The sequence below is a fragment of the Canis lupus genome, chromosome 29 (assembly GCF_003254725.2).
Source record: "Canis lupus dingo isolate Sandy chromosome 29, ASM325472v2, whole genome shotgun sequence".
Lineage (NCBI taxonomy): Eukaryota > Metazoa > Chordata > Mammalia > Carnivora > Canidae > Canis > Canis lupus.
The window spans coordinates 11484636-11504797 of record NC_064271.1 but is presented as its reverse complement, the minus strand read 5'-3'; the positions used below and the strand labels follow the sequence as shown (position 1 = coordinate 11504797).

Here is a 20162-nt window from a genome sequence, read left to right as displayed (position 1 = left end):
AAATGGGTCAAGTAAAGGTGAGCAGGGACTTGGGTCTTCAGATAACAATAATAAGCTCAACAGTTAACAGTGGGTGAGCTCTTTTATGTGTCAGGCAATATGGAAACTTAAATGACTTCTCTGCTTCCATCTTCACAGCCTTAAAAGGAGGTCACCATCATTACCACCATTTGACAGATGAGTAAACTGAGACTCAGAGAGGCCCAGGAGAAGGCACAAAGTTCCTTAGCATTTCATGGCTCTCCCCTACTGCCTAGAGGTGCTAAAAACTGACAGCAAGGAAAATGGAATAGATACCCTTTCCCAAAGCTTGAGATTTAGTACATAAAGACCAGTTTCCCAAGTATGCATAGACCTCTCTACCTGTGTCTTTGTCCAAGTCAGAAGTAAATCTCACAGAAGTAAATGGCATGGTTTCTGGAAAACAAGGTATTTTTTTAAAGTGACTTCTTTTGTAGATTGGTAATTTAATGAAAAACATTTCATAAATTTGCTCATTGAGAAGTTTGCCCTCAACACATACAACTAACCTATATGGACAATATAAAATAAGGTAAACAGTTGAGGAATCAAAAATGGCTTTACGATTGAGTCCCAACTAGGCCAATAAACTCACCTCCCAACTGCTGACCTAATTTTTTTTTTTACATGGTAGTAACTGAAATCAATGTGGACAGTTAATTTCAGGTATACATGTTGAATTTGTACCATCAGATGATGATGCCAAACTGAAGCATTATTGTTATTAATATTGACAATAATTATTAATAACAATCACTAACATGAACAAGGCTGTTATTATGTGTCAAATGTTGCACCAAATGCTAAACATTCATCAGCTCATGTAATCCTAATGAAGAAAGCCCCTGGCTTCCATTCCTTCTTCCTCAGTCTCCTGTCTACACAGTAGCCAGAGAGCTCTTTTAAAAATGTAATTAAGATTTTTTTTTTAATTTAATTTAAAAAAGAAAAGGGGTGCCTGGCTGACTCAGTGAGTAGGACATGCCACGCTGGATCTCAGGATCAATCATGAGTTCAAGACCCATGTTGGGCATGGAAACTACTTTTAAAAAAAGAAAGAAATGTACAATGTAAACAAGGTTGAGTCCTGCCCTTGGTTAAAGTTTTCCAATGGCTTCCCAAAGTGCTCAGGAAAACGCCATCTGCTTTCCCTTGGCCGACAAGCCATCACCTGGACCTGCCTATTGCATGTTTACTCCAGCAGCCCCCATCACTGTCCTCCAGCCATGAGTCAGGCCTGTCTAGTAAAGATCAAAGACATTCCCACTTCAGGGCCTTTGCACATGTTTCTCCCTCCACCTGAAATATCCAGCCTTTGCCTGGCAATTATTTTTTCATTCTTCAGTTTAAATGTCTCCGCATCATGGACTCCTTCCTTCAAACCAATCAAGTCACCCTAGCACTCTCTTTTCCTGCATACCACTTAAAAATCACATAAAATTACTTATTTTTCTGCTTGCTTACCTGTTCACTTCCCTCCCTCAGCCATAAGAGCCAGCGGGACAGGGACACACATTCAGCATTGCTCTCCAATGGGTCCCTGATGCCTACTGCTCCTGGGACACAGAACACTATTTGTTAAATTGATAAATAGAGAAGCGGTCAGAGAGGTAGACACTGTTCTTATCCTCACTTTTTAAATGAAGACACTGAGGTGCCAAGGTGTTAATTAACTTCCCAAAAATCACACAGCTGAATCTGGAATGGGTCAATAACTGGTTCAGATTGCTAGCATTGACTTGATCCAAGGACAAACTGGCAAACACACTTGATCATGAAGAAATGTCAAAATCAAATGGAATTCTATGGGATGCCTCGGTGGCTTAGGGGTTGAGCATCTGCCTTTGGCTCAACCCAGGGTCCTGGGATAGAGTCCAGCATGGGTCTTCCCATTGGGAGCCTGCTTCTCCCTCTGCCTATGTCTCTGCCTCTCTCTCTGTCTCTCATGAATGAATAGATGAAATCTTAAAAAATAAAAAATAAAATAAAATTGATTTCTATAAAAAAAATGAACTTATCTTGGGGTGCCTGGTGGATGCAGTCGGTTGAGCAACCAACTCTTGGTTTGGCTCAGGTTGTGATCTCAGGGTTGTGAGATTGGGCTCCACAGCCATCTCGGAGTCTGCTTGAGACTCTCTTTCTCTCCCTCTGCCCATGCTCCCCGCCACTTTGTGTACACATGCTCCCTATCTCTCTCAAATAAGTAAATAAATCTTTTTTTTTTTAAAGAATAAACTTATCTTGTGAACGATTTAAATTTACAGAAGAGTAATGTTTCTAAATACACCAGACATTAATACATCATCTGGCACATCTATTCTAGTCACAGGAGTTACACATTATTCTGTGACCTCAGAACACTGTTTCTGATTTTTTGTAAAGGTTTCAAAGTATCTGAGCATTTTAAACTATGTTTCTTCAAATAGTACAAATGCTGATGGGGATTCCATCCAGTCATTTCTGCTCTTACCTAAGGAAACCAGCGGAACGTGGTTTTATTGCACAATGGTAGAGGCTGCATGTAGCCACGAACCCCGTGACCTCTTCTTCTACTACTTCTAAACCTTGGAATAACTCCTAAGCAGCCCTCCCCCAAGGGCAGGGTGAAATTCAAATAAGTGAAGAGGCTTCATTTTCATCCTTAAATTGCTGAAGTCCCTTCAAAATCAAGGATCCACTGTTTCTAGACAGTACGCAGACAGCTTTTTCGTAACAAGAAAAAAAAATTGGTCTTATCTTCGTGTTGCTTTCACAGCTTAGATAAACTTGATGTCCTACCGAGGAAATGCAACAGGGTTTCCAGTAAAGGCCTATGTGCTGCAGACGGAGTAGCTTCCCTTTGGAGAATTGAAGTTTTTTGTTTCCTTCCGGCAGGAACCAGAGATGCTCTGTAGGAAAATACAGGAATTCGATTCACACAGAACAAAACACAACAACCCCAAGGGGAGGGGGAGATTTTCCTGAAATATATGAGTTTCCCTGGTTTCACATGACACTGTGTATGGTGTATAATTCATGACCACAGGGGGCTGAAAATTGTCATTTCCTGGCCCCTCCAATGGTGGTTTTCCAGTGAGGAAAACATTCTGACTAACCAATGCTACTTTTTTTACTCTGAGTCTTCATGCTGGTGGAAGAAAGCCTACTTATACCTACCAGGGGAGGGGACGAGAAGGTGGGCTGCAGAGAAACGACGTAGAGTTAGTCTTGTAATCAATCATCCTCGCCTATCGTGAGGGTTTTAACAACAAAGCCTACCCACACAGACCGGCATTGATGCATCCTCACCGAGTCACTTAGGGCATAAATGAGACAACATCTATTAGATGGCTTTTTAAATATAAATATGCAGACCCAATTGATATTTTGCAGAGAACTTTGTAATGTCCAAACATGATTGTGAAAACAGAGGCAAAAGAGCTTATGCGCACTTCACTGGTTTTTAGTACACAATTGTATTTCTACTGGTTCGCTTAGTCTTTCGTAAGTTGAAGCGTGTGTTGGGGGGTGAGGGGGCAGGAGGTAAAGTTTTTTAATCTTGAGACTTCTATGCAACATTTATTTGTTATCCTACTTAAATGAAGTTGAAGTTCAATACAGTAAGAAAAGTGAACCTTCAGTTTGCTCTGGTTTCAGCTACATCCGTCATTTCTTCTCTTGTGTGTAGATGTTGCAAAAATGGTCTGGACGCAGAAGCAACATCAGGGCCCTTTCAAGAAGGCAAAACTTAGCATACCAGACGAGATCAGCTATCTGTAGAAATGGTAACTCTAAGGGACAGTCAGTTAATGCACAGACATTTACAGAACTCCTGTGTTCGCAGGTCACCAAAGGGGAATTTGCGCTGACCATAGTGAATGAATGTAGTGAGCCAATCTCAAGGAAGACTCTTACAGAGCTGAAATGATCAGCCTAGGACTTTTAAAAAGGGAGTTGATCCAGAAATCACACTCCCTCCCTAGTGTTGTTACGGGGAAGGGGAGGAAAATGAAACTCTCAATGAATAACTATGAGTAACATTATTATGTGCTCTGGGATACACCTCCCTAAAACAGAGATGGAAGCTAGAGGTGTTTTTTGTTTTGTTTTTAAAGATTTTATTGATCTATATGAGAGAGAGGGCACACAAGAAGGAGGGGGGCAGAGGGAGAGGAGAAGCAATCTCCCTGCAACCGGGGACTCAATCCCAGGACCCCAGGATCATGACCTGAGCCGATGGCAGATGCTTAACCAACTGAGCTACCCAGGCGCCCTGGGAGCTGAAGGTTTTCATGAAAAGAAGTCAGCAACTGCCAGTGTTGTAGGGATTCTTGACCATTTGGTTGATACATTTTGCATTAAATATGGATTAACTGAACTTACAGTTAACATGTCAGTTTCTGGTAGGTTCTGATTAAGTAAGAGGGTTCGAAGCCAAAGATTTCCAGCTGCCCTAACTAATCATTTCTTGCCTGAGAAGCTCAGGACCAGACTGGGGACCCAGCTTGGTAGTGCCCCTTGGGAAATCAGCCCGTCTGGCCAACTAACCCCTTCAATGACATCTCCAGCTTCCCTTCTCTCTAACTGAAACAAAGCATTGTGAGCCCATGACAAGGAACACCAACATCTGATTTTTTTTTTTACATGATTCAAAACTATTAGACAAAAAGCTATTAGTTTTCAATATAATCCTGAAGAATAGACCCCCAGGGCACCTGGGTGGTTCCATCGGTTAAGTATCTGACTCTGGATTTCAGCTCAGGTCATGATCTCAGGGTGCTCAGGGGATCAAGCCCCAAGTCGGGCTCCATGTTGAGTGTGGAACCTGCTTGGGATTCTCTCTTTCCCTCTCCCTCTCCCCTTGCCCCCTCTCACATGCATCCGTGCCTCTCGAAAGAAAGAAAGAAAGAAAGAAAGAAAGAAAGAAAGAAAGAAAGAAAGAAGAAAACAGACACCCAAAATCAGGGCTCCTAAGGATCTTCCCTCCAGAAATAAATGTTTGAAGAAGGATCTTCCCAAATGGCTATACCTATTTCTAGTGGGGCAAGAAGCCCAGAATAATTTCCATGGGAATTAAAGGAAATTCCAGGCTGACTATTACAAGGTGTACTCAGAAAGTAAGGCCTCTTAGGAAGTGGAAGCACGAAGGAACACAGTGCCACTCAGACAGTGAGAAATGAGGGATCCCACTGTGTTTCAGGGTGAATACTTGTTCTTAGGACTTTTCACTGTGGAGGAAAGCCACACAGGACGCGGTCATGCCAAGCAGCCTGGAGACAAGCCAGGTTTTCAGAGAACGTCCTGGTTTCATCCACGTTGTGTTTGCCTCAAAGCTTTCCTCATCAGCATCGAGTTACTCAGGTGATCCTGCAATTTACCTGAAGGCATTAGAGGAGTAATGTAAAAATCTAGAAGAATTGAGCTCATAAAGTGATAAGTAACATAACTCTGCGAGCCTATTAGAGGGGAAAATTGGAAAGGTTGCAGCCAATTATTAATACGACAGGTGAACATGAGCTGTCGAGGAGAAGTGTCTGGACTGGGAAACAGATTGCCGATATGAGAATGCTCAGGGCAGAAGCGGCCACCTGGCAGCCCTGGGGACCAATCCGGCCAGGAGAGGTAGTATTTTGATGGTCTACGGGGATTAAAAAAAAAAAAAAAGTGTGCAAACAGAAAACCAAGGCTTTTTGCTTTTGTTTTTTTACATAAGAAAAATCCATATGTTTACCTTCTCTGTCTCACATTTGCAAACAAAATTCTGGTTTAAGTCCTCTAGCCCGGGTCAGAAAGAGCAGGATTAAGTGATTGCTCTTCTAGAAACCACCAAATGTTTTGCTTTTAGGAAAATGAAACCACCATGCTTCCTGGAAGAGAACCAGGCTTCAGGTGAGACAGGCCGGAGCCCGGAGCCCGGGGCCAACGTTTAAGGAGGCGCTCCCTGTCCAGCCAGCGCGGCCGGCGCAGGGGCGGCACCTGAAAGCAGGGCCTCCTTAAATTTTGGAGCCCGCCTCACCCTCCTTCTGACCCACCAGTAATCACCGGGCAGTTGGGAGGGGAGACGAAATGGGAGATAAAATGCAGGCTCTTTTGTTAAAATGAAATCGAAAAAGTATTGGGCTTCTCATTTTTATTCTATTTTAGAATTCAAATGACAGAACTCTAAATTGTAATCCCCCTGACTACCTGGAAGTAGTCAGACTCCATCACCGCCTCTTAGAAGCCTTTAGAAGCTTCTCTCAGTACTGCAATCTGTGGTTTAATACGGTTGTTTCTCGCCACTATTGAAACCAGCCTGCATGCTCTAGGCTCCCAGGACCTGCGGAATAGCTGAGCAATATCTTTTTTAACCTTTAGTTTTTAAAAAAACTTCTTGTGGTCACCGCCTGGCCTTTCTCAGGCCCCCATCACCTTTTCTTCTCAAACTCCTTTACCTTGAGTCATTGAGATTATAGGTTTCTAGACTTTCCATCTGTCATACACCCAACAGTGGTCCCACCTGGAGTTAAAAAATATATATATATTGTCCCTATTCCACAAAGATCTTTCTTTTGGCAAGGATGGGTTTAGGTGTCCGGAGCATATACGAGAAATAATGGACGCTGGTCCCTTAGGAGAAACACTATATACATTCTTCAGGCTAAGAAGCTCTGATTGTTGTGCTCTCTGAGCAAAAAAGCCAAAAACCGTACCTTCTCCATAAGCCCCTCGCCTTACACCACAGCAGGCGGCTCTGTTCCCTTGGCGCATCATCCCAGAGGAAGGGGCTAACGGGAAGGAAACTGTAGGCTAGTTAGTGGCCATGAGGTGGCCTGACAGAAGCACACTGCACAACGTGGGTGCTCTCGATGAGATGTGAACAAATCCCATCAGATACCTTTGAGGGAACTGCAGCGTGAGGTATTAAAAAGAAACAACAGTGCGATAAGCAGAGACAGAAAGAGGCCCAGAGAAGAAAGCAAACAGAAGGCACAAAGGCATGGAAGTCGGGAGGCAGGAAAAGCCTTCTGGAGGTGGAGGAAAGGGGGAGGAGAGGAAAGATAGCTAGTGGTTGCAGGAGGAAGGGGGACTGGAGCATCAGCCCCAGCAGTGGTGCGATTGTCCCCAGGGGCCTCTGCCCCCCACCCCACCCCTCTGCCCCCTTGTGTCCGGAGGGGACTGCACGTAGCTCCGCCTCAGTTCCCCACCCAGGACTGGCCAGCAGAGCACCACATACACCAGGCTACAGAGCCCAGGGCCACGGGCTTCTAGAACTCATACTGTCACTCTTGCAAAGAGAAGTTCTTTCTGCAGCAGTTGTGAAGCTAACGTCACCAGGAGCCACCATTGGAGAAAGCAGCCCCAAAGTAAAGTCAGGCCCAAGAAAAGTGGAGCCAAGGGGTAGAGGGAGAAAGCCCAAATCATGAAAGTGAGGCCCACCTCCGGGCCTCGGTGATACAGTAGAAGGCATCATAATGGGGTGCCTGCCGAGCGTGTATCATAGGGCACTTGCTCCAGAGGGCAATGGCATAATTGGGTACAGCTTGGAAAGATCAGCCCTCATTATTTCTAGTATATACTATATAAGCCTAACACAATGCTCGCTGCAAGAGAGAAGCTTGGAATACAATCACTTCTTAGCAAGTGATAGTTATCATTATTAGGACAGGATACTCTCATTATCATCCAGCCGAGTCCCATCTCAGACTCCCAGGGCAAAGTCACACACTTTCAAAAGTACCCTTGAAAATCCCTTCGAAAATTGCCACATTGGAAAGGCCAATAGCTCCAGATTTTTGTCCTTACTGGACACATCACAGCTTCCTCCACAAAGTACAGTTGGGGCTGTGCATTTACATGTGGGCACTGGTACAGAATTCATCTCTTTAAATGCTGGAGTGTCAGAGATCATACCACGAAGGCACATGGCAACTGAGACCCACGGAGAGAATGACCAATGTCTGACCCCCATCTCCGCCCTTTAGGGGTCTAGCTCATTGGGTGACCTAGCAGACAACATGGCCTAAACAATGACACTGCTATCCTGCTGGCCCAACATCATTTTTTCTTTCCCTGAGTGCTTGTTGCCAAACTCACTAAGGCAAATACGAGTATGACATTTGTGCTGTTTTACCGTCAATTCTGGCTAAGCGATCACTATCAAGTGACACACAACGTGGATCAGCACTCATATCAACTGCCAGGTCAATCTATCTGGGAAATACTTTGACATTCAGACTGTCATCTCCCCAGCAGGTCAGGAAAGGGAAAAGAGATCTTTTGAGAAAGTGAATTTTGTGGCAATTTTAATACAGTCCTTGGATACTTCACAGTATATGAATTTAGCCAGGCCAAAGTATGGCTTTCCCGAGGAAACTGTAATGGTCACGATAAGATCAGCACAAGTATCCTTTCCTCCCTGCCCACCGCTGATCCGACAAAGTGAGCGAGTCTGTGGGAACCATGCTCCCGGGGAGAAGAGTGTAGCAGAAATGCCCACCATGAAGACACACAGGAAGTCAAGGTATTATGTCCTCACGGGGCCTACCATTCACCTTAAAGGAGGAAATTTGATTCAGTTAGCACCGATTTTACTCACTGAACCCAGACAGGAGAGACACTTGATATGGTTTGAGAGGGTGCAGGAGGCCCTAGAAAAACTGAGACCACAGAGGAGGGATGGGGAGGGGCTGGGGTGGAAGGAAGGAGCACGGAAGGAGGAGCACATGTCACTGGAAACAGATACTGCTGTCAACTTTCAGGGGCCCCACCTGCCACCTGGGAGAGTGAGGGGTGGGACAGTGAGTGAGGCCAGAAAACATTCTTGACAGGTCAGAAATAATCCGCCAGAAGGCATAGGCCCTATTAACTATGGGTTCTGGATCTTTCAGAATGCCTCCTTCCTCCAGATGACAGCTGAATAATATAATGGCTAGGCGTTCAGGATCTGGGGACACCTGGGTGCCTCAGTGGGTGAGCATCTTCCTTTGGCTCAGGTCGTGATTCCACGGTCCTGGGATCAAGCCCCACATCAGGCTCCATGCAGGGAGCTCCTCCCTGTGCCAACGTCTCTGCCTCCCTCTCTGTGTCTCTCATGAATGAATAAATAAAATCTTAAAAAAAAAAAAAAGTTTAGGATCTGAGTCAGATAAATCTGGATTCAAATGTGGACTGCCACCTGGTTGTTTAATGTCCTAGAGCAAGCTATGCGGCTTCTCTCTGCCTCGGTCTCCTCATCAGTGAAGCTGACAATAATACTCTCTACCTCAGGGGATTATCTGACACGGTGGATGAAAATCGTCTGGCACATAGAAAATGTTCAGTAAATATTAGTTGCTGCTAAGATGCCTTCTATCCCACCCTTAATTATTTATGCAGTGCCTGTGCTAACTGGTGTCTGTATAGATTATTGACAAAGCACCATCCTCCTCTGGGCAGCCTGAGACTGTATAGGATGCTTAGGATGTCACTTTGATCTTGGATGTGTTTACAGTCAGCAGAAATTAATTCACACACTAGATTTGTCAGTCACCATAGGCTCCAGGGCCCCGCTGAGGAAAGACCTTGGGCCAAAGAAGAAAGAAACACTCAATGTCAATAAGTGAATTTGAATCTTCACCAAAGTGGGCTCTTATTCAAATGAGCTAGCTCAAGATATGAAACTTCTAGGAATGGTCTCCCTTGACAATCAGGTGGAAGCTCTGGTTTCTGCATTCCGGGAAAGCAGTTGGGAGAAACAGGCCTTTTCAAGGACCCCCAGACTCACACCAGAAAGAAAACATCTGGAATAGCGCACTGTCACAGGCTCTGTCACACACGAACTTGTGAGAAGTGGTCACTTGTCTTTGGAATTTCATTATTTCCAACCAAAGGTGGGTGTTCCCACTGTGCACCCCTAGGGGACCTAACCTAGGTGCTGGTTGTTTTAGAAGAACCCCAGGACGTCCTTTGGTGATGTGAATTACCCAGTAAGATTTAAATTCATGAAATGGTCTCCTCATCTTTGGAAAGTGAACTGGTTAAGAAAGCAAGACAGCAGCTCGGGTAATATTCATTACAAACAACGCTCCCCCCCCCCCCCCAGTTTCATCACCTCCATAATTAATTTCGTGGCTCAGGTACAGGAAGAGATTTAAAGCCATGTTTATAAAATGAATTAGCCTCTCCCTCATCTTATTTAGAGTTCTCCGTTGTGAATATACTCAAATTGTAATGGAGAGGCAATTTATGAGAAGGCTCTCTGGTGTCCTTGATTCTGTATCCTCTAGAGGATTTATTATTTAGTTCTTCTCCTCTCTTGGGGCCAGAAGAGAGACCATATGGCTGGAAAGACGCAGGCTTTGCCACTTTTTGTTCAAAAGGACTTGTTCTTCAAATGTCACATTTGGGATATTTTGGTGAGGCTCAACAGCGAGGGCCAGGGAGCAATGAGGTGGTAGGGAGGGTGGAGCGGGGTGCGTCTGTAACTCCTAAGTAAGCATGCAGATTATCCTGAATGTGGCTGCAAGGGCAACCTCTAGTTCTAGGTTTGTGAGGCCACATGCAGGTGTGCGCAGCCCAGACATTCGTTCTAGTGCTGCCTCCGCTCTTATCTTGCCCTGGATCCTGGAAAAATCAATGTATTCCCCATTTTCTCGACAGTAAGACGAGGAGGTTGGAGCAGACAAGCTTTCAGTCTCTTCCAGCCATGAAATTCCATGATTTACCAATTTACCGATTTACCAGTTGTAAAACTCTTCCTGATTTCGACATGTCTTTCAGGTCTGGGTAGTCGATAACATACATACATACACATCTTTAAAATTGTGACTCTTTGCCTGTGTTGAGCCGTATCTCGATCAACAGGAAAAAAAAAGGCCGAAGCTGGTTATTGGAGCTGCACTGTCCAGTACAGCAGACGTTAGCACATGTGGCTATTTACATTTAGCCTTGTTTTTCCATTAGACGAGCCACGTTTCCAGGGCAGCATGGCCACACGTGCTACTGGCAACAGTATAGGACAGCACAGACGTACAACATTCCGACATCACAGAGCTCTCTATTGGACAGTGCTGTCATTAGTAGGAAAATAATTTTTTTTTAAGATTTTATTTATTTATTCATGAGACACACACACACAGAGAGGCAGAGACACAGGTAGAGGGAGAAGCAGGCTCCATGCAGGGAGCCCGACATGGGACTCGATCCTGGGACTCCAGGATCACGCCCTAGGCCGAAGATAGGCGCTAAACTACTGGGACTCGATCCCGGGCTGAAGATGGTGCTAAACCGCTGAGCCACCAGGGCTGCCCTGGAAAATCATTTCTTTTACTCTAAAAAAACTTTTATGTAATCTCTACGCCGAACGTGGGGCTCGAACTCATGACCCTCTGAGATCAAGAGTCACCTGCTCCACTGACTGAGCCTGCCAGGCACCCCAGAAAGCAAATCATTTCTAAGTAAGAGCCTAGTTCAGGTGCAAAAGACTGGCTACTACCCCATGGGGAGTTCTCCCTCCTTATTCCGGATTGGTAAATCGTGACCTCCAAAGCCAGTCCCATAAGCAAATAGTCATTTTTTAAGGCAGAATTTAAGGCATCCCAATGACCTCCTTAAGAACACCTCCCCCACGAGCTTGTCATGGGGTTTCCCCACCCACTCTTACTTCTCTCCCTCCCTCCCACCCCTGCGAACTTCCTCCTCTCTCTGCAGACCTCTGCTATCTAGGGTCCCTGATAGAACAAGCCAGGGAAGCAGCCTTTGGAGAGACAAAAATATAGCATTTCCCTCTATTCAAATATGCCATTCGTTACAGGGTATAGTGTTGTTTGGTTTTGGTTCTAACTTTTTATTTTGAGATCATTTTAGATGTTCAGATGAGTTGCCAGAAGAGTTCTTGCACCTTCCTCATACAACTTCCCGTAGGTTTACATCTTATGTAACCATCATGCAATTATCAAAACGAAGAAACTCACGTTAGAATAATTCTATTAGCTAAACGGCAAACTTTATTTGGATCTTGTCAGTTTTTCACTAATTCCTTTTTCTATTCCAGACCCAATCCAGCATGCCACATTGCACTTGGCTGTCACATCTCCTTGTCTCCCCCTCTCAGTAACAGTTCCTCAGTTCTCCTTGTCCCTCATAAGCTTGACTTTTTTTTAAAAATATTTTATCTCTTTATTTATTTGAGAGAGGGAGGAAAAAAAAATCACACAGGTGGGGGGAGGGGCAAGCAGACTGCCCACTGAGTGGGGAGCCAGATGCCAGAGAGATCATGACTTGAGCTGAAATCAAGAGTTGGATGCTTAATGCACTGAGCCACCTAGGCACCCCACAAGCTTGACACTTTCAAAGAGTATTTGTCAGTAATGTTGTGGAATGCTCCTCGGTTTGGCTTTGCCTGATGTTTTATGATTTGGCTGAAATCGTGCATTATTGGGAAGGTTAAATCAGGGGTAAGGTATCTAAGGTGTCCTTCACAGTGTGTCCTTTCCAGAGCGACAGGGCTGACAGCAGCAAGTCAAGCTCCTCAGAGAGCAAAGTCGAGAGTCCTGGTTCTCATGCCCCAGGACTCAGCCAATGGCATGGGGGTGGGAGCCCAATGGGGAGAGAATAACCTTGGGGTCCTCACTGGAGGGAATCTGCAATGGAATCTGGGGGTTTTACTCCTTTTTCTCTCACCCTCCTAGAAATTCTCTGGGATTCCCAATATCTTTTTTTTTTTTTTTAAGATTTTATTTATTTATTCATGAGAGACAGAGAGAGAGAGAGAGAGAGAGAGAGAGGCAGAGACACAGGCAGAGGGAGAAGCAGGCTCCATGCAGTGAGCCCGATGCAGGACTTGATCCCGGGACTCCAGGATCGCGCCCTGGGCCGAAGGCAGGCACTTAACTGCTGAGCCACCCAGGGATCCCCCCAATATCTTTTTAAATGAGTTTCTTTTCTGCTTAAATCAAACCCACCCTGCTTACAACTCAGAATGCTCACAGATGGAGAAATTGGAACCAGAGTGGTTATGGGAAACAGATTTTGAGGTAAATCTCGGGAAATCTGGGGTTGGTTACCAGGCCTAGTTGGAGAAGATAACAGGGGAATAAAACATGCAGGTAAGGTGTGATTCTTTTGGGTTCTACAGCGTGGTGGCAAAATGGTTCATATATCGTGACCTGTGGTCCTCTGAATAAAGCACTCATTCATACATAGCAGGCTTCAGGGGACCGTGTGACTGCTGCCCAACAATGGGATGGAAACCGGAAGGAATTCAAGATGATCTAACAGTGGGGTTGGTATCTCTACAGGGGATAGGCAATTTAAATTTAAAAGAGCTCAAATATGTAAATTCTTGGCCCAAAACATCGCCCCAAAACACTATGACTGTTAAAATAAACTCTCATTTCTTGCAGCCATATTTCCCGATGAAGCCAAACTCAAAATTGGACCCTGCAGGCCAATGAACTTCATTGCCAGTTGAATCCACAGCCTCACTACATCTTTTGTACAACATTTAGAGCATTGATTAGGAAAGAGTAAAAGCCTAGGAGTTGGAATGCCGATCTGGGGAGGCTCCAACAGGCTCTGGGGATAAAGGTCCCCTGGCTTCCCATGAACCTGCCACAAAGGCCATGACGCTCCATCTCCCCTTCTCTGACCATTGTCACCTCGTGGAAGAGCTCCAGTCACTTCATCAGGCCAAAAGTTGTCCTCATGCCCTTCAGTTACAACATTCTTACACTTCTAGTTAGCTTTTTAATTAAAGTCCCAGAATGTTCTGGAAGGTCAAGTCTACTACCCAGTCTGAGCAGAAAAGACTTACATAGCAAAATACGTAATTTCTTTTAGCGCAAATTTGGCAACCAGATATGGGGATGTACTCTGATGAGCCATACTAAGGACAGAAGTACATATTTGTAGCCTGAACTGGATTTGATTATAGGTCTATTTGCCAGAGAGTCTGGGTTCACTGAGTTAGCTCAGGCAGCTGGGAACAGTTTCAGTTGTTTATTTGTTTAGTTGTCTGAAGTCTGTAATCATTGATAGTCCCTGCTGAATGAGACTGAGATGCCAAAAATTAGTTGATGAAATGTAGTTGAAGGAATCCAAAGCCTTGGAGTTTGGGGAGAGAGGAATGTTGAGAGAAGATTCATCGTAAGTGACTAAGTGAAACACATTCCCTCCGACCTTACCTTGCCTCCAAAGAGGACCCCAAGAAAACACTCCCTTCTTCCACACATGGACAAATGCACGGGTGAAGTAAGGGCCAATGTTTTTGTAGGACACCCGGGTTGCCGTTCTCTATAGGCTGGGTTGCTGGTGGTCTTAGAAAACACCTATTCCTCAAGAACACCCAGAATACCACTGAAGCCTTCTAGTCAGAAAGGCAGCCTCTGGGGAGTAAGGTAAGAAATTGAGTTTTGAGGGGCACCTGGGTGGCTCAGTGACTGAGCATCTGCCTTTGGTCAGGTGGTGATCCCGGGGCCCTAGGATGGAGTCCCACATCAGGATCCCTACAGGGAGTCCGCTTCTCCCTCTGCCTGTGTCTCTGCCTCTCTCTCTCTGTGTCTCTCATGAATAAATAAATAAAATCTTTAAAAAATATATCAAGTTTTGACCAAAATCCTATCCCAGGAGATTCAGTGAAATCTTTAACCCTTCCCCCATTACTAAGTGTGTCACCTGAAGAAGTAGTGGAATCCTCACTTTGGGGCTCCCTTAGAAGTGAAAGGAAGGCTACTAAGGCCAGAGAATCTGATGGAAGTCCCTGAAGCATACTGACGGCCCCTAATAGATAGTAAATCAAAACCTATACTTTATCTCTGGGACAAATGCAGAGATAAGTTTTTTCATCAAAGATGTAAGGGGTTGTATAGTATATAAATCAGCCAGGGTCCATATTTGTTGCTTCTGACTGAAGATGCTCATCGATGAAGGAATTAAAACCAGAACTGAGGGATCCCTGGGTGGCTCAGCGGTTTGGCGCCTGCCTTTGGCCCAGGGCGTGATCCTGGAGTCCCCGGATCGAGTCCTGCGTCGGGCTCCCTCCATGGATCCTGCTTCTCCCTCTGCCTGTGTCTCTGCCTCTGTGTGTGTGTGTGTTTATCATAAATAAATAAATCTTAAAAAAAGAAAATGAAACCAGAACTGGTTAGAGGCAACAGACTATATGCAGAGGATAGATGGGTTTTGGAGAATGAATGACAGTGGATTATCATGCGGTTAATAAGATGGTTGTTTTAATTGCCACTGCTCTTCCAGATGAGGTCTCTCAACTGAAATAAATCAATACAGTCCCTGGTACTTTCGATGCTGGCACTGCCTTTAAAAAGTGCATACTTTTGGGACACCTGGGTGACTCAGTGGTTGAGCATCTGCCTTTGGCCCAGGTCATGATCCTGGGGTCCTGGGATCAAGTCCCACATCCGGCTCCCCACAGGGAACCTGCTTCTCCCTCTGCCTATGTCTCTGCCTCTCTCTGTGTTTTTCATAAATAAATAAATAAAATATTTTTAAAAAATAAATGAAAATAAAAAACGTGTACTTTTTTCCTCCGCTGCAACAAGTAGAGAACATTCAGAAGTTTGCTTGTGCCTGATTGGGCAGCAGTACCTCGTACTTCCTCATCACCTTGCTTCAGGGCTGTGCCAGCGGATCCCTGGTCATCTCTCTTTCCCAAAAGACATCACCCTGATCTACTGCATCGATCACATCATAATAACAAAACTTGGAGAGCAGAAAACAGCAGGTGCCAAGGATGTATTGGTAAGATACATGTAAGCCAAAGTAGCCAATATACCCCACGAAAATAAAGGCCACATCAGTAAAGTCTCTGGGAGGTCCATGAGGGCATGAAGGGATACCTTCTCAAAACTGAAGAACTAATCATCGCACTTTACAGCCCCTAAGAAAGAAGCACAGTGCTTTGTGAGCTTCTTTGGCATTTGGAGGCAACATATGTGACATTTGGTAGTGCTGCTTCCCTGCAGACAGGTAACTTGAAAGGCTACTCGTTGTAAGTAAGGGCCAGCTTGTCTCCATCTAGCCGGTCTGCCACAGTGACAGCCCTTCCACTTGAGCCTCATGACAGCAGATCCAGTGGTTCCAAAGTGTCCACCACAGATGACGATGCTATATGAAACCTCTGCTGGACTCCTTGTAAAATCACAGCAGGGGACTCCAGGTTTTAGAAGCAAAGCCACAACTTCTTGGCAAGCATTATTTCTCTTTTGAGAAACAGGCCTTGCTACTGGACTGTGATGGATGTTGAAACTCCAAGCGTAGAACACCAGCTAAACCAGAACTGCACATCATAAAGTGGGTTTTATCTCATCCTCCTGGCCATAATTCAGCCATTCCCAGAAGCACCCATCATTCAGGCTGAACAGATCCTGAAGGCACAAGAAAATTGTACGAGCAGATGGCTCACACGCCCAGGCTGCATCATCCTATTATGTTATGACCCTTCCCTAACCCACACCTGGGCCTCGTGGAGAGTTCTGATCAGTTGACTGGAAGTGGAAAAAATCGATGTGTGCATGTATGGTTTTGCACTATATGCTGGTGCCAGCCGGAAATAGGCTGCTGAAGAGTTACCTCCGACACAGGGGTGGCCTTGAAAGCCAGTTAAGAAAAGAAATCTTCCCAATCAATATAACCTTGGCTGTTTTTCATTCTCTGTCTTACCTCAAAAGAGAGAGGCGCTGAGGTCTGTCTATATAGGTAGTGGTTAATTGTTTGGCTATATGGTAAGGAAATAGTAAAGCATAAGATTTATGGGTTGATGACCAGATTAGGGAAAGACTATGGATCAGTCTCCAAGAATAAGCATGGAATGTACCAAGCAAATATGCACCAAAAGCCCCTCGTGGTGGAGGAGGCTTTTGTTAATAAGGGTGACATGATTTATTTTCTGAATATCAGCCAACCATTATCCCCAGCAACCTAGTGTTCACTCAATAGGTTCATGAAGTGAGTGGCCACAGAGGGTGGAAGGGAAGCTGGACATGAGGTCACAAACATGGGCATGTCCTCAGCTGGCCGAGTATCCAAGTTTCCTGCAGAAGTGATGTACCCTAAGCGTCAATATGGTGCCATACTCAGGAGGAATGGGTGGCCTCATTGTAGCTGGTTCATCACACTGGATTCGTTCTGTAATTGAAGAGGTGGTAATCCATCCTCCCTGGAATTAACACTTATTCTGGATTTGGATTACATTTGCTTTCTTTCCTACTGTGCTTCTTCCTTCATGACCCACACAGTCTTATTACTAATCATCATGGAGTCTCCCATTCACATTAAGTTACTTTTCCGCAAAGCACACACTTGTAATGTGTAAGAAGACAAGCAATGGGCTGATGTCCACAAGATTCACCAATCTAACCATGCAGCCCATTTCTGAGAAGCAGATGCCCTTACAGGACAGCAGAATAGCCTGCCGAAGGCCCCATTCTAGCAACGGTAAAGGTAGAAAGAATAAACCTCGCTCTTAAATGGAAAAAAATGACACTGCAAATATGCAACAATTTTTGACCTGTGGAAATGATGAGTTCATGCCATTCAACCTCATGGTTTGGGGTACACAGAATGTGCTGAACTAGCAATAGTATGTGGTGTTCTTTCACGTGTGAATAGGGCAGACAGAATCGTATGATCTCATGATCACTTGCAACCGTTTTGTTTTCTGCTCCCTGGCCTTTGTCTGGATGTCTTAATAAGCAAGGAAAGAATACTTCCTCCAGGTGAGGTAGTAATGGTCCCATTGTATTTGAAGCTGAGACTCACACCTGCACTTTTCATGACTCTCCTGCCATTGGGTAAATAGGCAAAAAACCCAAGTGTGTGTGCATGTGTATGTTGATGGGGATGTGATGGATTCTGAAGTAACTGATCAGCTTATAAAGAAGCAATGGAGTTGCTGCTCTACAATGGAATGGAGAGGAGCCTGGTGGGGACCAAGAGGTCCCCTGTGGTGCATCATAGGACTGCAATGTTCTTGGAACCTGGAATCCTGAGTCTCAATATGTTTTCTTTTATGAGCCAAAATCAATTGCTCTAAACTGCAACTAAGAACTCTGCCACATTGGGCTGGACCTCAGGTCCATAGCTATAGAATGGAAGTAAAAAAATTGGCCCTCTGTAGGGTAATGAGTAAGGATACAGACCTACATATGAGAGAGTTATATTTTTTTAAAGATTTTATTTACTTATTAGAGAAAGCATGAGCAGGGGAGGAGAGAGGCAGGGGAAGAGGGAGAAGCAGACTCCCCACCAAACAGGGAGCCCAACACAGGGCTCAATCCCAAGACCCTGGGATCATGCCCAGAGCCAAAGGCACATGCTTAACTGACTGAACCACTATTGCATTCCAAGAGAGAGTTCTTTTTTAAAAAAAATTTATTTATTTATTCATGAGAGACCCAGAGAGAGAGGCAGAGACACAGGCAGAGGAAGCCTGATGCGGAACTCCATCCCAGGACCCGGGGATCATGACCTGAGCCGAAGGCAGACACTTAACCACTAAACCACCCAGGTGCCCCCAAAGTAGAGTTCTTTTTTTTTTTTTTTTAAGATTTTACTTATTTATTAATGATAGTCACACACACAGAGAGAGAGAGAGAGAGAGGCAGAGACACAGGCAGAGGGAGAAGCAGACTCCATGCACCGGGAGCCCGACGTGGGATTCGATCCCGGGTCTCCAGGATCGCGCCCTGGGCCAAAGGCAGGCGCCAAACCGCCGCGCCACCCAGGGATCCCCTCAAGGTAGAGTTCTTAATTCAAGTCCTGGCTCTGCCACTGTTTACATGTGGCACCTTTGGGAGGTTACTTGACATTTCTGATCTTTATCCTCATCTATAAAATAAAAATGACAATAATAACACCCATATCAGGGCTTTTATGGTAATTAAATGAGATAGTCCACATAACATGCATATAGCGAGGATCAATGATGTCAGCTATCATTACCTATGCTTTTCTGAGTTGATATGAGTCGTAAGGAAGATATCTAGAATTATACAGTGTTAGTTATCATTTAGGATTTGTCTTCCCCTTCCTTTATTTGATGATTACTTCCACTGTAAAAATGGGAAGAGAGACCTTTGTGTGCTGGTGGAAGGAGTATGGGTAAGAGTTAGTGCACCGGGGTGTCAGTACCTGCTTCTCGCTGTGTGGCCCAGGGATGGTCAGTTTCCTCATCTGTGATTTCAGTGGGTTAGACTTGGCTTCCCCAACTTTTTTCCAGGTCCAACATGTTCAGGGTGCAGAAAGATGAACTACAGGCTGCACTCCTCCTAGACCTTCATATCTCTGGGGTTCATCCTGTAATGGAGTAGCTGATAGGCATTGGATAAGATAGAAATTTATTCAGATCTTGATTTTTCCCAGTGTGAGACTTAATGACGGTTCCCCTCAAATATTTCAGTGAAAAGAATCAGAACTCTCAAATGAGCTAAGACATAGCCAATGCTTAGAACAACTTTGGGACAATAGGCAAGTATAAACCATGACACCATACTCTTCCTAGGTATGTGGAGCCCACAGGATGTTCCAAGGTATTTGTTCTCTTTAAAAAATAGGATGTGAAACTGACTTGGAAAAAAATGAGCCAGTCTTTATAGAAGAGGCTAGATTTGAATAGCTTACTGACTATATTACACAAATAACTTGAGGAGAAAAGAAAAGATTGAGTAATCCCCAGAATGTTGAAAGAGGAATAATTGCTGGGGACATGATACCATTACTGTAAATGTTTTGTCCTTAGTTCTGAAAGTTCTCTGAATTTTTTTCCATCTCATTATGTTTCTTAACTAAATTTCAAAGTGTTGACTAAACAAAAGATTCTAAAGAGAAAGGCCTAGTAAGGAGTGTATTTTTAATAATTTTAAGTAATTGCATCTCTGCAGATTAAAACTATTCTTGTCTTTCTCTCAGGCATTCTGACATGACAGTAAGAGAGTATCATTAAGTGCATTGCAAATGTTAAAAAAAAAAAAAAGCAGAGATGTCTTGAATGAGGGACTCCCTAATTTAGACCATGAAACTTTCATAGGATTCTGGGGGAAAATGTTTTCTAGAGCAATAAACTGGCATTGTTTACAGGTGATATGATCACCTATGGGGCAGGGGTATAGAACAAGAAAGCATTAGGATTAATTGAGAGTTTAGTAAGGTCATTTGTGTGATCAACCTACTAAAGTAGCAGTTTTTAC

At 44.5% G+C, this 20162-nt stretch overlaps 1 long non-coding RNA gene across 1 annotated transcript; it reads right to left on the bottom strand.

Annotated features, from left to right (window-relative positions):
- Positions 1-232: 232 nt before the first annotated feature.
- On the bottom strand, positions 233-7407 carry LOC112678393 (uncharacterized). Its single transcript, XR_003147533.3, has 6 exons — positions 7217-7407; positions 6693-6782; positions 3636-3730; positions 2800-2909; positions 1486-1577; positions 233-417 (listed from the first exon to the last, which is right to left on the bottom strand). It is a non-coding gene; the product is annotated as an uncharacterized LOC112678393 (long non-coding RNA).
- Between the last annotated feature and the right edge of the window lie 12755 nt (positions 7408-20162).